The sequence below is a fragment of the Pagrus major genome, chromosome 6 (genome assembly GCF_040436345.1).
Source record: "Pagrus major chromosome 6, Pma_NU_1.0".
In the NCBI taxonomy this organism is placed as follows: Eukaryota; Metazoa; Chordata; class Actinopteri; order Spariformes; family Sparidae; genus Pagrus; species Pagrus major.
The window spans coordinates 24757941-24777004 of record NC_133220.1 but is presented as its reverse complement, the minus strand read 5'-3'; the positions used below and the strand labels follow the sequence as shown (position 1 = coordinate 24777004).

Sequence of the window (19064 nt, the reverse complement as noted above, 5' to 3'; positions counted from 1 at the left end):
TCTCTTCTGAATAGAATTTCTTCCCCAAAACTACATAGTGCACCTTTAATACAGGAAGTTTATATGTTTTTCAGGTTCAGTCGCCTCAATCAATCACACCCCCTGCACACAGACAATCATCGTTTGAATTTAAAGGTGACAGGAGAAAGTCAATCATTACAACAGCCATAATGAATCACAAAATCAGTAGCCAGTTCTGCATGAATAATTTCCAGGTCAAATGTTTTTTACGTTTCAACATACAGCCGACTGACGGTGACATACAGACAGCTGCTAAATTCGAAGACAAACATGGAGAAACATGGATGTTTTGATAAGGTATCACTGGAGATTTTAATGACCTTCACAGTTACCACGTTTATCATCAGGTGGAGTGAACTTTTTATCTACTGATTTGTTGAAATTTCTCAATATAGTCAAAGCTTTAACATCTATTAAATCATTAATACCAGAGTCCTTTTAGGCCTGCCGAGTAGCGGTCACAAGGACATAAAAACTGCATGTATAGAATCACCAGTCAAATCTGATAAAAACCTGCATAAAATGTTTGCTGACTCAAAAAAGGTTTAAAATGCCTTTTCCCCCACAGGTTAGACTTCTATTGTGCATGAGCATGGTTTAATGATAACATCTTCTTTTACGAGGTGGACTCTGTGTCTTCATCATTGACGCTTGATGCTCACACACTTTTGAGGTGAGAATGCCGACCACTTGACTGTCAACATCGTACTGCTGCTGTTTACGTTCAAAATGCTTAAAGTGGTTTGTCTCCTCTCTATAATGTCTCTGCTAATACCACATCCTCAACTGTATTGCGTGTTGGCTCATCTCTGCCCCAGTGCAGCAGTCCCAAATGTACAACACTCTATTCATTACTCCAGTGCTTCTGTCCTCATAGATTCTGATATTAAATTAATCAACTCAACTATCACTCAAAAATCACACAGTAGCCCTTCACTACAAAAGTTTCAGGACAGTGAACTTCTAAAAACAAACAACAAAAAACCCTTTCACTTTCCTGGAAGTGTCCATATTTGTCAAAGCACGCTGGGTTCACTTGACCTGTCAGCTTGATTTGACTCTGGCTTTTGTTCCACAGCCTCATGCGCTGGAACAAAACACTTTTTGGGAGCAGAGGCAGAGGCACAGTGGGAAATGAATGGCAGCAACGGAGGAGGATAAAAGAAAAACAAAGGACTGATAAATCTTCACGAACAGTGTTGCACACACAAAGATGATGAAGACATATCAAGAAGGAGACATCTAAAGTGGTGGGAGGCGTGTTTGTGTAAGCTATCAGCAACCCCCCCAAGAAGAATGAGGTTATCTTAGCACTCTTTTTTTTATTTATTTCTATTTTTATCTTAAAGGAAAAATGAGGAAAGCAGTCTCTAAAGCTCCTACTCAACCTTGACGTGATGACTTTTGCAGAGTTTTTTAAACCAAAGCCTGACTCATATTTCCCAGACTGCTGGTCCTCCTCTCACATTTAATACGACTGCGTGGCTGTGACACAGAATGTGATAGCACCACTTCCTGTGCCAAGTACACAGTGTGTCTCTGGGGAGGGGGAATGACTGTAGGATGCAGGGAAACTGTCTCATCCTGGCACCCACACTGATAAGGTCCATGTTCATCGTTAATGGGTGTCGCTGAATGAAATCCAAAGATTAACAGCAATTCAAAACAATGTCTGAGTGAGCTCTCATCCCTAAATAACTTTGACAGTGGACTGAAAATAGCACGGAGTCTGTTTGAACGTGTCAGCTCTTCTCTTTGTTAGTACTGTTATATTTGGACTTCACTGTTGTTGAGGATCAGTGGATACATAGTTCAGTCAAAGCTGAGGGTTGCTTTACAAATCTACATCACATTTACACCACCACCACCAAGTATTTAGTTACATCACACACATGAAATGAATAAGACCATGAGGCGCTCCATCTAAACAGACATGACTCACATATCTTTGACTCACATATGACTTTAATTCACTTTAATTCAATTTAATTCACTAATTAAATTATATTGTTTTCTTCTGAGGAATTGAGGTTTGAGAATAATTCAAAGCATTGCTTTTGTCACCATCCGTCATACTTTAATGCTAATTCAGCCCCTTTTGATCTTTGAGAGCCTTAATAGAGTCAAGCTGTGAAGACAGTCACATTTGTCAACACAGGCTTTTCAAATCCCATCGTTTTTATTACCAAAAGTCTAAAGTCCATAATGAAGCTGTCTTGAAAAAGAAAGCAAGTGACCATTAGCGAAGCCCCAATCCCATTAGTTAGGCTACTGTTGCATGTGTTGTTCTCACAATGATAGTAGCAGCTTATTGCTCAAAATTCATTTCTCATTTCTTATTTTCTCATTTCTAGTCAGCGACCATCAATTTTGCTGGTCAGAATGCCAACTGTTGCTAGCATCTGATAGATTTCTATCAGCTGTCGCTAACTAGCAAATTTAGCTCCATGATTTGATGGATCACACTGTCTCCAGTAGATTTCTTCACAATTTTTGGAGCAAAGAAGTTTTTGAAGGACAATCTTGCAAAAGTCATAAACGTTGTTAAATACACACTTGATGCTCACATAATATTGTGCTAAAACTCATGCTCAAGCTAATTTTGTTGCCTCATCAGTTGCGAATCAATGTGGATGTGGAAATAAAGAAACAGCCCTTGTATTGCAGGGTAAAGCTAATAAGTCTAATATAAGTATGATTAGGAAAATCAAAATCAGACTTATTTTTAGTGAAACTACTGTAACTAGCTGCTTAGCTAACATGCTTAAACAGGCAAGACAGAGGTTAGATTGTGGCTTTACCGTAGAAGACAAAATGCTTCGAGGATGAGGACTAGTCGATATGTTATGCAAACGTAACAGTATCTCAAATAACGAGTTTTGTCTGGGTTGTTGGGGAGTGGACTTCCAAATCCTTCCAAATAGAGCAGGACAGAGCTGCTAATGTTAGCCTACACTTTAGAATAGACGCAGGGATTAATATTGATTGCTATCTAAACCTAACGTCTCTATGATTTTAACTCTGTTGATAGCATATTAATTCAGATAACAATGATGAATATTCCTCAAACATAAGCTTAAATCCCTGAACAAAAACCTATACATTGGCTTTTTATAATAAAATATACCCTTCAAGATTATAATTTAATATACTAAAAGCAATATGTTCAACTATGGTTCACTTGGCAACACTTTAAGCGAGAGATAGTTTGAGAGCATGTATGCATGTGTTTGTGTTTGTGTGAATGCTATTTTTGCTGCTCTTTTCCACAGGGTTGGACACCTGCCTCAGGCCATTATGGTGCATTCAACAGCACAAGATATGTATGTCACAAGCTATAAGTGCTGTGCGAGTGCATGCTAACCCCTAGCAGAGAGGTTCAGCTAAGAAGGGGGGGGCTTTATAATATGTGTAGTTTCTGCTACCCAAATTTTTGCAGTTTACTTGTGTTGTTATTTACTTTCCTGTGTATGTGAGGAAGAGAAACAGATGTTGGCATCTTCGCAGAAGTGCGCGACAGCCCTCATGCACTGCACGCTCCAGGCTGCAGTTCTGTTTTTTGCCTGGCCAGATGGGATGCTCAACTTACACACTATCCACACGCACACAGAAGAAAACACACACACACACACATATCCAAACACCAGATGTGCTCTACTCCCTTGCATCAGACCACTGGAGGTCATGGTCAACTGTGGCTCAGAGAAAAAAAAAAAAAAAAGACAGAAAACAAACAAACAAAAATCGCTGCGCACATTAACATCCCCCAACATTCACCACGTCATTACCATTTCCATCCATCCATCCAACCATCTAGCCCACATTTCGAACAGACAGCAGGTGGTTTAAAATCCTAAGCCAGACACGGTCACGCGTCACAGTTCCGGAAAGGCTCAGCCGCTCCATATTAATGGGTCCACAATGACTACTGTAGCTCACTGAAGGGGTGGGATGTGATGCTGCAACTGAGGTAAATCACAAATGGAGGAAAGAGTTACGTGGGGAAGTACAACAGAGGAGGAAAGACGGAGAGGAGTAGAGATCGTGTGGCTGATGAGACGTCAGTAGGGTCAAAATGGTAGCGATAGAAAGAGAAGCAGGTGAGGATTGAGACTTTAAAAATGGAAAGTGACCCAGTGACCTTAGCTTGGTGCTGCTGGCAACATGATTAGATGTGTGTGTGTCTCTGTGACAGGGTTGGAGCTTTTAGCAGAATGGCCTGGACGGGAGTGTTTTAATAAAGCTTTGCACATGGGTTGACATGTGGACATCCTGTAGTGACGTGTTGATGATGCCAAAGCTCGAGTTGTGGCCAGTTGACGTGGCCTTAATCTCATCTCCTCCCACCCCCCCGGGGTCCATTTACCATGTTAGCGCGTTAGCCTTATTGCAAACCACAGCCTCAGAGCAGACACAGGAATACACAGTCAGCCTCTCGGCAAAACTCGCTTGCTGATTATATTTGCAGATGAGTTCCACCTTTGTGTGTTCAATGTTAATGTAGTTCAATCTGGTGCAAAGCAATGCATTAGCACCCTGATTGGTAAGTCATGGTACAATCCATATCCCCATTCATTTGAAAAAAGCATAGCAGAAGTGGATGTGGATAATGCTAAAGTTAGCATTGCAAGGCAGCTGTGGGGGCTTAATCTAAAACCTTTATTCCTTCTGGAGGATTAATTGTGCACGGCGTCTTAAAAAGATTGCTTTGTGCAGTTAGTCATATCCTCAGACCAGGAGCTTCTTCCTTGCTCATCCTCAAAGGAAGAAAGAGTGGAAATACTGTCACAGCCATGCATTGTCTGATACAGGTGGGAATGCAAAATACATGGTGAGGATATTAACATGCTGTTGTATTAGAAATACACAGTTTAAACCTTTGATGTTTGGTTTCTCATGAGTTCACAGGCTACTTACAGGTTGCCGACGTGAAGGTACAATTTTAGCATAGTGGTTACTTACTGTATTAGCTATGCTGTGAGACTATTAGAGCATCAGCAAAGCATTGACATGCATGGGTTGCCTTAAGTTTTTAAAGCACTGGCATATTTGGGAGCAAATAGGACGCTTTCAGCAAAGATGGCTGTCAGAAAATTTCGATTTAGTTTGAGTAACACTGTCTCGACACAGCAGGATGTTTCTGGTATCAAGTCTTTTCTGTGTGGAGAGAATACAGTTATAGTTCCCTCCCACAGTTGTCAGACTAAAATATAACAGAGCTGTCAGTCACCCCAGATGTGGATAAAAGGACAGTGGTTGACAAAAAACAACAAGAATCATATTTCAATCAGGAGAGACTTTGTTCTGAATGAGTACATAGTATTTTTATTGCTATGTGCACACCAGATGAGAGTATGAGTCTCTGGCAATTAGATACGTTAGTTACGCCTCACCTTTATATTTTAAGAGGGAAGGTGAAGCCGTGATATGTGTAGGAAAGCCCCCTCATGGCCCCTAGATACTGCTGGTGGTTATGGGATGATGATAAATGGCTGAAGATCTCGATGTGATGGGGGAGACTCTGTTGAGCTCAACCTAATATGATGAACTGGAGGTGAATGGGGTGGAGGAGGGTTGCAACGATTTTATACTGAAACGATGAGGAGGAGGAGGAGGAGAACGAATTTAGTTTGACAGCAACGACTTGATTGGTTGGTATAATCTGGTTGGTTCAACTGATTAAGAAGTGGGGAGAGAGAGAGAGTGAGCGGGAGAATTGTGAATGAATGAGCATTAACATAGTCTACTTGATTGAACTTCATAAGATATAATGTCGACCAACCGGCCTTGTTATCACCAAATGGCGTACAAAGGACATACCATTTTATAAAGTAATTTTGTGATCACAATGTATTTTCGCATGTGATTTTAGCTGCAATTTGTTACAAAATGTAAGGTGAACTAGTATAAAGAACAAGAAAGTCGGCATCAGGAGGAGGTGAGTGTGCTTGAATGGGTCAAACAAACACAGGACTTTCATCCATGAGGCTGGTCTTCATGTAAGTTGATGTCAAGCTTCCCGTATGTTATCTTATACAGGGAACCTCATAACATTAATGAGGGAAAGGGAGTTGGTTACCTCACTGAGAAGCTGCAGGTGTGCATCCTGCAGCTCTTCATCTAACAGCTCCTTCTTGTTCCATCACTCCAACAGACTCAATAAAACTACTCCCTGACATATGTAAAACTGATCCAGGGTCAACAAATGCATTTTTGAAGAATGATAGTGGTAAGTGCTAAACTCACTGAACACATTGTGATTCCTGTGACGACCCTACTTCACAATAACAGTCAACTTGTGTTTCACCGGTTTGCATTAGCAGTTCATTAAGGCAGCGCTCTACGGACAGTGAGCGAGCTTAAGACACCATGTGAAACTGGTAACACTTTGTTGTTACAAATTTATTAGCTGGTGGGAAAATGTGTCTCCGCAGCAACCCTAGCTGGTACGTCAACTATTTGCACATTTAGACTCCAGCTTTTTGGGGGGAGATAGTCACGGTGGGGTGGGGGCTTCCAGTTACCGTATGAGCGTACCTCCATTACCTTCTTTAACCTTCAGGCTACAGCCTTTAACAGCTATTTCTTAATCTCACTTTCTCCTGGGAGTGCTAATGAGTGCAACACTTGCTAACATCTGGAATCTGCCACATCCGAATGCTAATCACTGCTAAGCCCCTATATCCTATTCTTCAGAACCAGAGCATTTATATAGCGTACTTTATTCTCCACCTCGCAATTACCGACACAGAACAAAGCCCATTACCTGCACAGTCCCTGTCTCCTCGTTAAAAAGAAGAAAAGCCTGTAAAAACCTGCCTCCCTGAAGGTCGGTGGTGGGGGTGACCACCAGCTGCTGTTACACCTTTTCAAGAAAATGTTCCCGAAGCTCTGTCGTTGTTAAGACTAAGTAATATAGTACCAAAGCAGGAGAGAATGTGAAATGATATTCATAGAGCCACATGTGTTGTTGAATATCATATAACCCCTTCATTTATTTCTTGTCATGGACGTCCTTGTCAACAGTAATGGTGCAATTTTAAGAAAAGTGGCAACAAAGCCCCATACATCACTGTACGCCATGCATGGTAAGCAACTAGAACTCCAGGACATTAACATATTAATGAACTGGAAATACCAAAGAAAAGCCTTCACGGCCTTGAGGCCACAATAGTCTTTTCATCATTCTAGCCTTCTACCAGCCTAACAACAGTAAAACGGCTCATGTGTATTCTTGTGGAATGTACAGAACATGCTTACAGAGAGAAATCAGTGCTGCTGGTATCCTTCATATCGTACTGGTCTACTGGAAAACAGTGATGAGTACAAAGTAACGTGACCAAAGAAATTTCAATAATTAATGGGATAGATCAGTGTCCTTCAGCAATGTTACAAAAAAAGGATAAGAAAAATAATTCATGAACTTTATTCTAATAAAATGGTGTTTGAAATGGGTCCAATTTTCCATCAATAATAAAAAAAGCTGTGGCACTTCTCACCATTGTTAAGGCACATTGATTGTTCCATTCTACTCCAAGTTGACAGATATTACAGTGCTTGCTCAATATAATGGTTCATAAGTGTTTTAAAGCCAACATTTCTCAGTTGTACTAAAAATGGTGCCTGTTATGCTGAGCTCAGACTGTGGCAATGGATAAATTCATGATCATCTACAACCCTCAGTGGATAAACATTTTACAACCATGCAAAACAAGAACAGACGTTCGGTAAAGGTTCAGTAAATGTGAGCCTCATTAAGATTGTTGTTTTAGTTTTTACAGACCACACATTTAGTGCACTACTAATCAACCTGTTTTCAGTGAATACTTCCTGAATTTAGCTAAAGATTGTAAAATATTTTTTTCAGGACTTGTTGGGGACTAAACCAGCGCTGAAAGGAGCGATAATATTACTTGTTCACTTACAAACACAGAGTGTTTCTGTTAGCGTTCACCAAATGAAAGCTAATGTTACTCTTTGTCTTTGTGTGTGTGCAAGGTCGCAGTAGATACTGATATTGCAATGTGCAAAATAAGAGCGTCTGGTGACTTAAAGTTACATTAATGTAATGTAAGTGAAGGGGGAGGGAGGGGGGTCAGTGTTAGTGGGGGTCACAGGCCTTGTTAATGAGGCAAGTTGCAGATGGGAAGAAACTGTTCTTATGGTGAGAGGTTTTGGTCGTGATGGACTGCAGCCTCCTGCCAGAGGGGAGAGTCTCAAAAAGTTTGTGACCGGGATGGGAGGGGTGGGCAGCAATTTTACCTGCACGTCTCAGGGTCCTTGAGGCGTGCAGGTCCTGGAGGGATGGCAGATTGCAGCCGATCACCTTCTCAGCAGAGCGAATGATGCGCGGAAGTCTGCCCTTGTCCCTGGCACTGGCAGGTTAAAAGTTTATGTGCAGTTTCATTAGTTTTTCTGGCTGTAGAGTTTGGTGTGCATCTTGGAAAAAGGGAAAAAAGGGAAAAGGGAAGCCCAAAAAAAAAACATATCTCTCTCTGGTCCCAAAACTGTCCATTTTCAACAACTTGAGGGAGGAGTGAGCATTATATTCCATTATATTTCTGTATTTTGATACTCACAATTCATTTACCAAATTGCGAGTGATGGTGTGATTTTCATTAGCCATCTAGCAGTGAATTTAAAATCTGCGTATCTTGATAGGACTAAACTAGGAAGTATGTTCTGTCACTTACAGTCAAGGGCTCCTCTGCACAAGCAAGGATACTTTTTTCCTCACTAAAACAAATCTTACTACAGGAAATAAATACTGTATAAATCATAGACAAAACCAAACTTCCCTTAGTAATAGTAATATGTCTTCACAGGAGGATAACTAAGAACCTGTGTCTTTGATGTGTCTCATGTTGTATTGTCCATACAGTCCAATTACTGCTTTAATTGAGGCCAACCTCATTAATTAGCACGCAAGATAAATTGGTTTGCTGTAAAAAGAAAAAGACAAGTGGAGGGTGAGAAGAGGTTAAGAGACATGTGGAAGAAAATGAAAGAAGAAAATGTGTCTGCAGGGGTAGAAACTATAATTGGGCAAGTAAACACACACACACACACACACACACACACACACACACACACACACACACACACACACACACACACTAAAAAACAGTTAAATGTTAACATCATGCATGAATCACCACATTGCTGCTATGTGTAGTTTACCTGGGTGCCAGGATTGGCCAATGGGTTTGTATTACGTCATGAATGAGAAGTGTTTTCACGTGATTTGAATGTCAAATCTTCACGTTCCCAGAGGAGTGTACTGTAATAACACTTTTCGTAAGAATTTATGCTTGATTGTAGAGAACAGGAGGACAGGGAGAGGATGACGTGCAACAGGCTCACAACTGAGCCAGAGCAGTGTTACCCAACTTCGGTCACCAGACAAATGTTTGGTAATGAAAGTACATGTGTTTGGGGTGGGTGTCGTCTTTTACTATCCTTTGGGCTCTGTGCAGACACCTCACTTCACTGTTATGACTGATGCTTGATAGATGGGTACCAATGATGTTCTGGGCAGTTTTAAATGGGTTTTAAATGTCCTATGTCACAATGTTCAAGAAAGTGAGAAAAAATGTGTGGATCTGTTCTTTATCTGGAGAGTTAATGGGGTCTGTTCTGGGCCAAGACCCATTTTCCTTCCAAGTTAATGGAAATCTGTTCAGTAGTTTTTGTGTAATCCTGCTGACAAAACAACCAACAAATGGACATGATTGAAAACAAAACCTCCTTGGCGGAAGTAACAATTATAAGAAACTCAGAAGGCTTTTATTAACATTCTTAAGCGGTCTATAAACTGTTGGTCACATTTCTTTGGTCATATTTGGCACACACAGGGTATCCTCACTAAAACAACAATATGATAAACTATACTGTCAACATGTTCTGCACAAACCACAGCTGATCCCAAACCAGTCATCTTTTTCAGCGGTATTCCACCTGGCAGCCTGTTAAGCTGACTACAGCTCAGGGTAGTGATGTTTATCCTGCCAGCTGGGTGGTTTCAATGTGTTTGTGACCTAGTCTGACACTGGAAGATAAAAGGGGGTCACATTTTATGCATCACGCCTTCATGTCAACCTGACGTCACATCAGAGTGATTAGTTTTAATCTTAATCTTTCACATTAAATAGGTTAAATTGTTGTTTTTAGTTTTTTTTTTATTACCTAAATCCTTATTGGCCAGGTGAGCTATCATAGATGAGAGGGAAAAAAAAGGGAACAAGCCTGCTCATCTGCTCCCAGCCAGCATTGAACTTATCTCCTCTCAACGATCCCTATCAAAATGAGCAGCTTATATCTGTCTGAAGTTCACTCTATTAATCTTGTCAAATGGATTCAGGGAGCAAAGATACTGCAGACAGACACGAGGCCGAGGACAGAAGACCAGATGGCCTTGCAGATTGAAGGGTGGGGGGGGAATACAGAGCAGTCAGTGCATACAAAAAGAAGGAAGAGAGGGGCAAGCATTTATTGCGTTGAGTAAAGATGGGGGGAAAGAGAAAGGAGACGTATTTGCAGGAGTGAGACGTCATGAAGAGAAATTCAAAGAGGGGAAGCAGTCAGGGAAAATGACAGGATGTGGCTTCTGCTGTCACTCGCTCTCAGATGTTAAGTCGTAGTGCTTTCTTTTACAACTTGCTGTCGTTACAGGCGGCAAAAAAATGCTCCCCATTGAATTATGCATGCTGGAGGTAAGTCAGGTGTCAAGACATCAGCAGAAACGCGTGTATGGGTGAAAAAAACACAGAAAGGACTGAAGTTACCGACAACCTTCGACGCGAGGAGGTAGCTGATGCAGGGCTGAGGTCATCGTTCAGGAAAAAAATGCATATACTGTACGTACGAGATGGCAGCTTTAATGGTTGATGTGACATGAGATAGCTTGAACTTCAATGTGAAATATAACTCGTCTTCCATGACTGCACAGCTCGACAGAGCTAAAAATAACAGGTAGCCATATTGTGGGAAGATCCATAAAAGTCACCAACTGTGGCAGTTAAGGCCGAGCTTATAAATAAATTACTCTAGGGGAAAAATGACCTTCACACGAGAACTTCTTCAGGGCACTTGAGATTATTTCCTCACAAAATGAGGAGGTTACAATACCAGTGTGCCCGTTTAATTAGGAGGATTTTGACACTGCACCTGGAATGCACGAAAACATTAATATAATGACGAGAATGTTTTTTTTGTTGTCTTTTTTTTACAACACACAGTTAATGTTAGATTGCATTTCTCAGTAGCTGCAAAATGCAATTATTTTTGAATTAATGAAAACTGGTCGTGAACAATGCAGTTGGTACATAATAGGTCCCAGCCTCCAAGTGAAATTCTGGACCTTAAGGCCTTTTCTCAATTACCTTTCAGTAATGTAACAATATACTTTCTCTCTTCAAATATTATCTGGAATGAGATCATATGTGAGAAATTAAAGCATCTGTCTCTGTCACGTTAATTAGGTTACATGGTGTGACAGTGGATATTGAAGACCTAGAGTAATTGGTTGTGAGGTTATTAAAATAGAACCCACATTTTAATAATGGGCACATTTTTCTCCAGCATTCATTTTGCCGAGAAACACTTTCAACCAAGCCAGACATTTCTAAAAAAAAACTAATAAAGAAAGAGGAACAGAACAGAATTTAATTTTCTCTGTTCGATGAGCAGAAAATAGTCTTTTTGCACTGTTGAATGTTTTTCTATTTTTGCTCCAATCCCTGCTTAGACAAAGCCATGTGTTATGGATATGTGTGTGTGTGTGTGAGACAGAGAGAGAGATGTCAGAGCTCTGGTGGTTTTATGGGTAAACATTTCCTCACACAGGCATACAACTGTTGCTGGTGGGAGACGGGGTAATCAGGGATAGTCACCAAGCAAATTTCTGCAGCTGTTCTCAATCATGTTAGATAGGGAGAGGCTTTGCTAGCAAGTTTGGAAGAGCAGTTTCAGCAGAGGGCTGTTCATCCTTAAAACATGTTCAAAGTGAGAACAGAGTGACAGACTGTGCATCATGATAGATTATGTTAAAAGGGAGAAGAAGGGAGAGACAGAGGGGAGGGATGTTGTCCAGCAGACATTCCTGGACATTGAGCGTCTAGCAAGCCACCCTGACACCCTCACTTGATTGTTACATTGATCAGTCCAGATTGAAATCTAACCGTGATGCTATTAACCAAACTTAAACACAAAGTTTGCCTAAATCAAAGCTCAGTACACATCGTATAACTGAGGCTCAGTTCAGTTAATACATCTCTTATTACTGCTTTGAGCAATAATGAGGATGTGTGTATATTCTGATTATTAATACATTCATAGCTTTGAAATATACCATGAAATATACACTATCGTGACCATCATAATGGATTACACATACAGTATAATGTATAATTCATCTGGAGCTGCCTCCAAAAGGAATACAAATGCCATTCCACACATTCTTTTGACGTGCTGGGATCAATTTAATTCGAGAGCCAGAAAAAAGGTTTCAAAATTCAGCTTTAAACAGTATTTTTTGTACTGATTTCTCATTGATATTGAAGCAGCAATATCCAACAAACTGAAGTTAAATTGGATGATGAGTAACATGCAGTCAAGCAGTTAAGTCATAGTTACTGGAATCAAATAACAAAATTGACAAAATTACAAAAAATGCCATTTTGGGACTGGCCTACATGTAAAATTACCCAATAGAACAAGTATCACATGTGAAGGATGTATAACAACACAACCACAGATTAGGTTGTTTGACATATATGACCATTGGAGAGTACCAACAAGAGGTGTTACATGATAAAAATGTGGTTAACATTGTGAAACAGTTGCAGTTTGGTTAGGCTTATACAACAAAACTACTTCAGTTGTGTCCATAAGTTAACTTATGTACTCAAGTTAAAATAGGTCAGGTCAAAGTTTAGTTTAGTTTTTTACACGGGACATAAACAGCAGTCTCCCAGGTAAAAGTCCTGTCTTTGTTTGACCTTTCCATCTACTCTGACTTTCTCCCTACATGGACTTGGTTGCTTTTTATACTACGTCGTGTGAGTCCTCCTTCACTCCCATCATAATAACAAGTAAACATAAATATGGGTCATAATAAGCTGCTTCCACGGACGACCTATACGGCCGTGTTTTTGTGGGAGGATGATCCGTTTAAGTATGAAGTGACACCAAGAGAGGATTTGGAAATAGAAGTTACAGTAGGAAGGAAGGAAGGATACTGTAGGTATAGGAGAGAGAGAGAGAGAGAGAGAGAGAGAGAGAGAGAGAGAGAGAGAGAGAGAGAGAGAGAGAGAGAAATGAAAAGGCAGGAGCTTTAAAAGCTTTGGGAGGGATTTGGCTCCAATAAGCCATCCAGAGGATTAAACCATGTTAATGCAATGCCTACACAAACTGGACACAGTACACACACACACACACAAACAAACATGCATACACATAAACACACACACACATGGGGGCGAGAGAGACGGTGGCATGTGAACAGAATGACAGGAATAAGCCTAAAAACTGTAGTACGTTAATATGATAACACAACACTGTTGTTCTGAGGCAGCATCGATACAAAACTGTGCTTTGGGTTATTTAGTCAGAAAACCGGATCAGTCCCAGCTTAAGTACCAGCGTCCTGAAAAGGTGAGGGTCAGCGATCTCTACAATGACCGCTAAGAGCACCAACATTTCAGCAGACCAGCTGCACTGATACCAGCAGTTTATAATTGCACCGATCAGACATTACTTCTACCTTCCCCAGAGGAAGTCCCACAAATGAAGCGAGAGAACGACCCATACAATAGTCCTTCAGTATCTAATGACTCACTGCTCCAGGATGTCGCCCGGTAATTATTACAACAAATGAAGCATTGCATTTTACATCTAATATACGTTTCTGGCAGTATAGTGTCAGCACTTTTGTTTTTTGTGGCCACAGTAGATTGAACAGTCTATAAAGAAGTTTTATAAAAGCTCCACGCATGAGGAGTTGGCTGCAACTTCATTAAAGTCAATCCAGTGCCTCTATGCAAATTAATGGAACAAAATGTTCTCATGAGAGGAAGAAATCCCCCGCAGAAGTTCAGCCTCGAGCCTCGCCTGCTGCATACAGCTGTGACACTCATGTCACTCTCAGTCACAAAATACAGTACAATCAACACAAATATGGAACAAGAGGAGAAATCTGGAAGAGAATCTCAAGTTGAAAGTATTCCTGTTTCTATACTATGTAGTCTTCGACCCTGTATACTGGAATCACTTTATCTTACATTTTTTTTCTCTGTGGATTACAGTGTTGTGCTGGAAGCTATGCTGGAATAAGGGATAAATAAATGGTGGGCACATCATATCCCTGTCCGTCTTTAGTTTGGTACCCACAGTATTTCCACACAACTGATTTAACTTTTTTTTGTGGGGGATACGATGGGCAGGCTGAGCCTTCAGTCATGCTGACAGGCTTAGGATTTTGGAATGACTGGAAAGATGCGGGCTCCGCTTGTAGCGTATCTAACTAATCAGGGAATCAAAATAGGGCCGTACGTCATCAAGCTAGACACATTTTCAAATCACTCCTGTGAGGTAATTCATGATTATCCCAATAAAGGAAATTCACCATGATTCATTTATTTGATTTGAACTTGACTCATTTTTATTGTCCTCCCATCTCACTCATTTCTCTCTGGCAGTTCCCAGCGGCTCATGTACATTATGTTATAGTGCTGGAATGATGAATCTATTGGCGTTAGCAAGAATTTCTATAATCGACCAAAACTGCTTTGTGCCTTTTAATATCACTGGATGTCTTTGTTTCTTGGTCAGACAAAACAAGCAGCTTGAAGACAGCTCTGGGAATAATGAACAACAGGATATTTTGCTCCTCATTTATGATTTCACTGCCAATATTACTGATCAAGATCACAGCAATAGCCCGACTCTCAAACATTGCTGAACAATGACTGCAGTGATCAACAACAATCCGGATGAGTTGTTTTTGTCCTGTGCCGAAGATAAATTAGAACAGTCTCCCTTGACGTTTGAAAGCAAAACATAATAACATCGACAATTCATCATGGATACAATGCAACACTATGACTCTCAGGAGAGAAAAGGGCAAAGTGATTGTGGGCTGAATGAAGGCAATGAAATCAGAGCTTTGGGGATTGCAGGCATTCAGTAATGAGCACTTTTCAAGCCGTGAAGAAATTAACCAAATGTACTGTAATGACAACGTGTCTGGAAGGTGGATGCGACTGGGAGTCAGTACTATAGGTACGTAGGTAAAGGTAAATAAGAAAAATGCAATCTCACCTTGAATTAAAGCACAAATATCTGATGCTGTTATGTATAGAAGATATAACAGTAGCTTCTCATCTTAATTACAAACACTCTGCCCTTTTTCTGTCTGACACACTGAAATGCTTTACATAAACAACGGTACATAAATACATACACTTTATCTAAGACAGACAGAAATGGCATAATTAGCTTGTATGTTTTTCTGACAACAATCATTTGAATTTCAAATTGAATGTTTTATGCATGTGCCCTGCTACAATTAACATTAAGCAGCAAATTCAAATGTCGTCAATGCAACCCAGCCCCATTCTTCAATATCAGCTTCTAATATCAGACAATATGCGTGGTTTTTAATATCTAATTAACACTTAAATGGAATATGATTTATGATGGTGCTTCTTGAGGCCATTTATTTGCGAACGTACATGTACGTACTGTACGCACAACATTAACAGCAGTTAGCAGGACAGTCTTGAACATCTGGGTGATCAATTAAGTGAAATCCTATGGGAGTGCTACAGGGTGACGCTTTAAGTGTCCTAATATGTAAATGAAAGATGCCGTGTTATGCAAATAACTGCGACAACATGCATTTGTAAGCTACGCAGAGACAGATTTTACTGAAGTCAAATATTTCCATCTTGAATAGACTACTGGTGAAGCATTTTATTAGGCTATGGGATCATGCAAAGGTGTCAGAGAATGTCTCTCTGTGACGGTTTTAACTGTGAGGTTTCTATTAATGCCCACCATGACAACATGAGGTATCCATTAACCACTGTTCCCAGGAAGTAAATGAACACGGTGAGCAAGTGATTTTCTATTCTGACAGGGGTTTTGCTCTCAGATGCTTGTCCATGTATGATTCCTACCTGCAGGGTAGTTTTATTTTAGGTGATATTGATCCAGTCAATATTTTCAGAGGTCAGCCTTTGTTCAAAAAATCTATTAAAGGCAAAAGATGTAAAAAAAAAGTTCGGCTTTGAAACTTTTCACCCTTTGATGTTTTCAGTGCGCCCTGTTGAATGATACACTGTGTTTTTATGTACGTCAAGCAGCTCAGTGGAGCGAATAATCACAAACAGCTGCAGAAAAGGATATTGATTTGTTTCTTTGAGTAGAAAAATCAAGGAAGGACCATCAGTGTGGCAAATTTAACAACAAGGCACACAATCATAGCTACTCCCAACAAGTAAAAGACTTGTTCACTTTATCCAAAAAACATTTGCATAATTCATGCCTAGCAACTAGCTTGGCACCTGAGAATTGATTTAGCACAGCTGCTCTGTTGTTGTAAGCGGTGCTGGCTCAGGCGTGTGTGAGCTGACCAATCAGAGCAGACTGTTTGGGAGGGGGGCCTTAAAGAGACAAGAGCTAAAACAGAGTGTTTCAGACAGAGGGGGAATCAGAAAATGGATGCATTTTTTGAGCATTAACCTATTAACCTATTCTAGTAGTAACCCAAAATGAAATTATGAACCTTAAAAAAGAGAATAATAGATATCCTTTAAATACAAAGTACGCAAATCAGTGTAACTTCCCCAGCCATCGTACTCTCTGTAAAAAGAAAGACGCTGAAGCGTTCTTTGCCTGCAGATCTAAAGCGCAAGTGGCTGTACTGTATGTAAAGAAGCCCTTTGCAGTGCTTCTCTGCATCAGTTTGCTCCTATGGATAGCATTGCAGAAGAGGTTTGTGCTCAGAGTGAAAGTAATCCAGTGTGAAATCAAGAGTCCAGTGTTGTACCACAGGGAAGCCCACAGAGGACACTCATGATGCAGAGCATCGCGGCTATGTTCCATCAGCTCTCACTGCTCTGCAGGCAACGTTGTGCATGTGACTGCATGACAAAACATGCCCTTCCATCCATGCTGCAACCCAACACTGGTACACTTACTGTACTCATGTTACATTCAAACTATTTCACATCACACAAAATGACATTTCTGTTCAGATTCAGCTTTTGGCCCGAGCAAAAAGAAGCCCTCAGAGATTTATTAGTCTGCACAAAGGACAAGTCCTGCCTCCCACAGTTTCATACTTTTCTCTGTTTGACAGCCATGCTCAGTCTAAACGCCTTGCGGATCCATCGTAGTTCAATCTAGACAAGGTCAAGGCGTGCTGTCTTTCTGTAGCCTATTAGCTAATTCTCCTGGCGGTTTCAATATATCCAGCAACAACATCAAGCAGTCCACTGTCTCATTAGCACTGGCTCTCCAGTCCGGTTCACAACAGGGTATAAGATGCTCATGCAGGCATTAAATAAAGACAGAATATCACAGTCCTGAGGGCCTGAGAAAAAAAACTGTAATGTACCTTATTGGAGGGGCTGAAGAGTTTCTTGTTGAGGTCAGTGAAGAGCAGGCTCAGAGAGGAAGAAATCCTGCAACACAAAGATGACGCATCAATAAGTATAACAAACTAAAAATGTTCAAGCTAAATTGTTTTAAAGGTTAATGCCTGCAAAAGCTGCGTCGGTGGATTTCTTTTACTGTCCAGCAAAGTTTTGATTTGAACGTTTTACAGCGCTTTGTTGGCAAATGTTTCACTGTCTTCAAAACTGCTTATTGTCTTGACAAGTTTTTCATATATTTGGAAAAATCAATTAGCTTTTGGAGATTGGCAAACTGATACATCTTGAGAGATAAAGCATTTCAATTAAAAACCATAGATTAGATTAGGAAAATGCTTCCTACGGCAGTCAAACTCCAGGAAGCCATGTCATGAATCAGCAGGAAGTCTTTTCCACTTACATAATATGACGTTTCGGATACTGTTCACTGACAGTATGAAGGCAAAGCTTTTCTGTTTTCTTTATATATGTGTCACAGGTGATATTCAGAGATTAAAGCGCAAACAGACTTCCACTGAGAGAAGCTAGTGTCTGTGTAAAGTACTTGTAATAATACAGTGATTTATAAGAGCGTTTTAGGGGCAAACATCCCACAGACAGCACATGACAGAACCTAATTTTAGGATGTCGTCGCAGTCTGTCATTAAATATTATAGGCTACATCCACTGCAGCCTGGTGTGACGCAAAGCAGCAGACTATTTCTAGTGACAAATGTGTGTGCGACACAAGCAGAAATATCAAACTGATTATTTCCCCAGGAGGACTGCTGTGGTTCAGTTGGACCTACCACATTATGAAGGGCACCCTCTCTTTTATAAGAGCTATTTTCTAGTCTGTTTCTGATGTGATCACACCGGGATTAGTTATCAGTCTCATTCAGAGTAGCTGATAACAGCTGGGATCTTCAATATCAGATACTGAAATGGACTGGCTGTGCAGTCACGACTCTGTGTTAGTGTCAGTTTGACACGATCTAGCCAAAATACAAGCCAGAATAAAAAAGAGAAAGACTGAAAGAACCAAGGATAGACTGACTAGAGATGATAATATCTCTAAATAATATTTCAAAAGTAAAATACAAGGCCACCAATCACGATGTTCGGATTTCTTACACTTTAAGGAAAATGTTTTTCTTGTTTTACAACATTGGATCAGATTAGATGTCGCTCTTTGGTCACAGAAAAAGACTTTAAAGTAAAAGCAGATCTCTACAGAGTGATCTAAAGGAATTACAAATATACACGAGTATCACATCGACATCAGACTACATCCAACAGACATTAAACTTGAAAGTCTTAATCAGTAACCACTGACAATGTTATGGTGGTTACTGTTTAATACTACTTACATTAGTCTCTCTTTCAAACTCAGCACAGCCTGAATGG

General features: G+C 40.4%; 1 long non-coding RNA gene across 1 annotated transcript in view; it reads right to left on the bottom strand.

Moving 5' to 3' along the window:
- LOC140997461 (uncharacterized) overlaps positions 1–19064 on the bottom strand; it is a 69458-nt gene that overhangs the window by 18386 nt on the left and 32008 nt on the right. Inside the window, exon 2 of the long non-coding RNA XR_012179367.1 lies at positions 17642–17708. This is a non-coding gene — a long non-coding RNA (uncharacterized lncRNA). The remainder of the gene's footprint in view (positions 1–17641; positions 17709–19064) is intronic.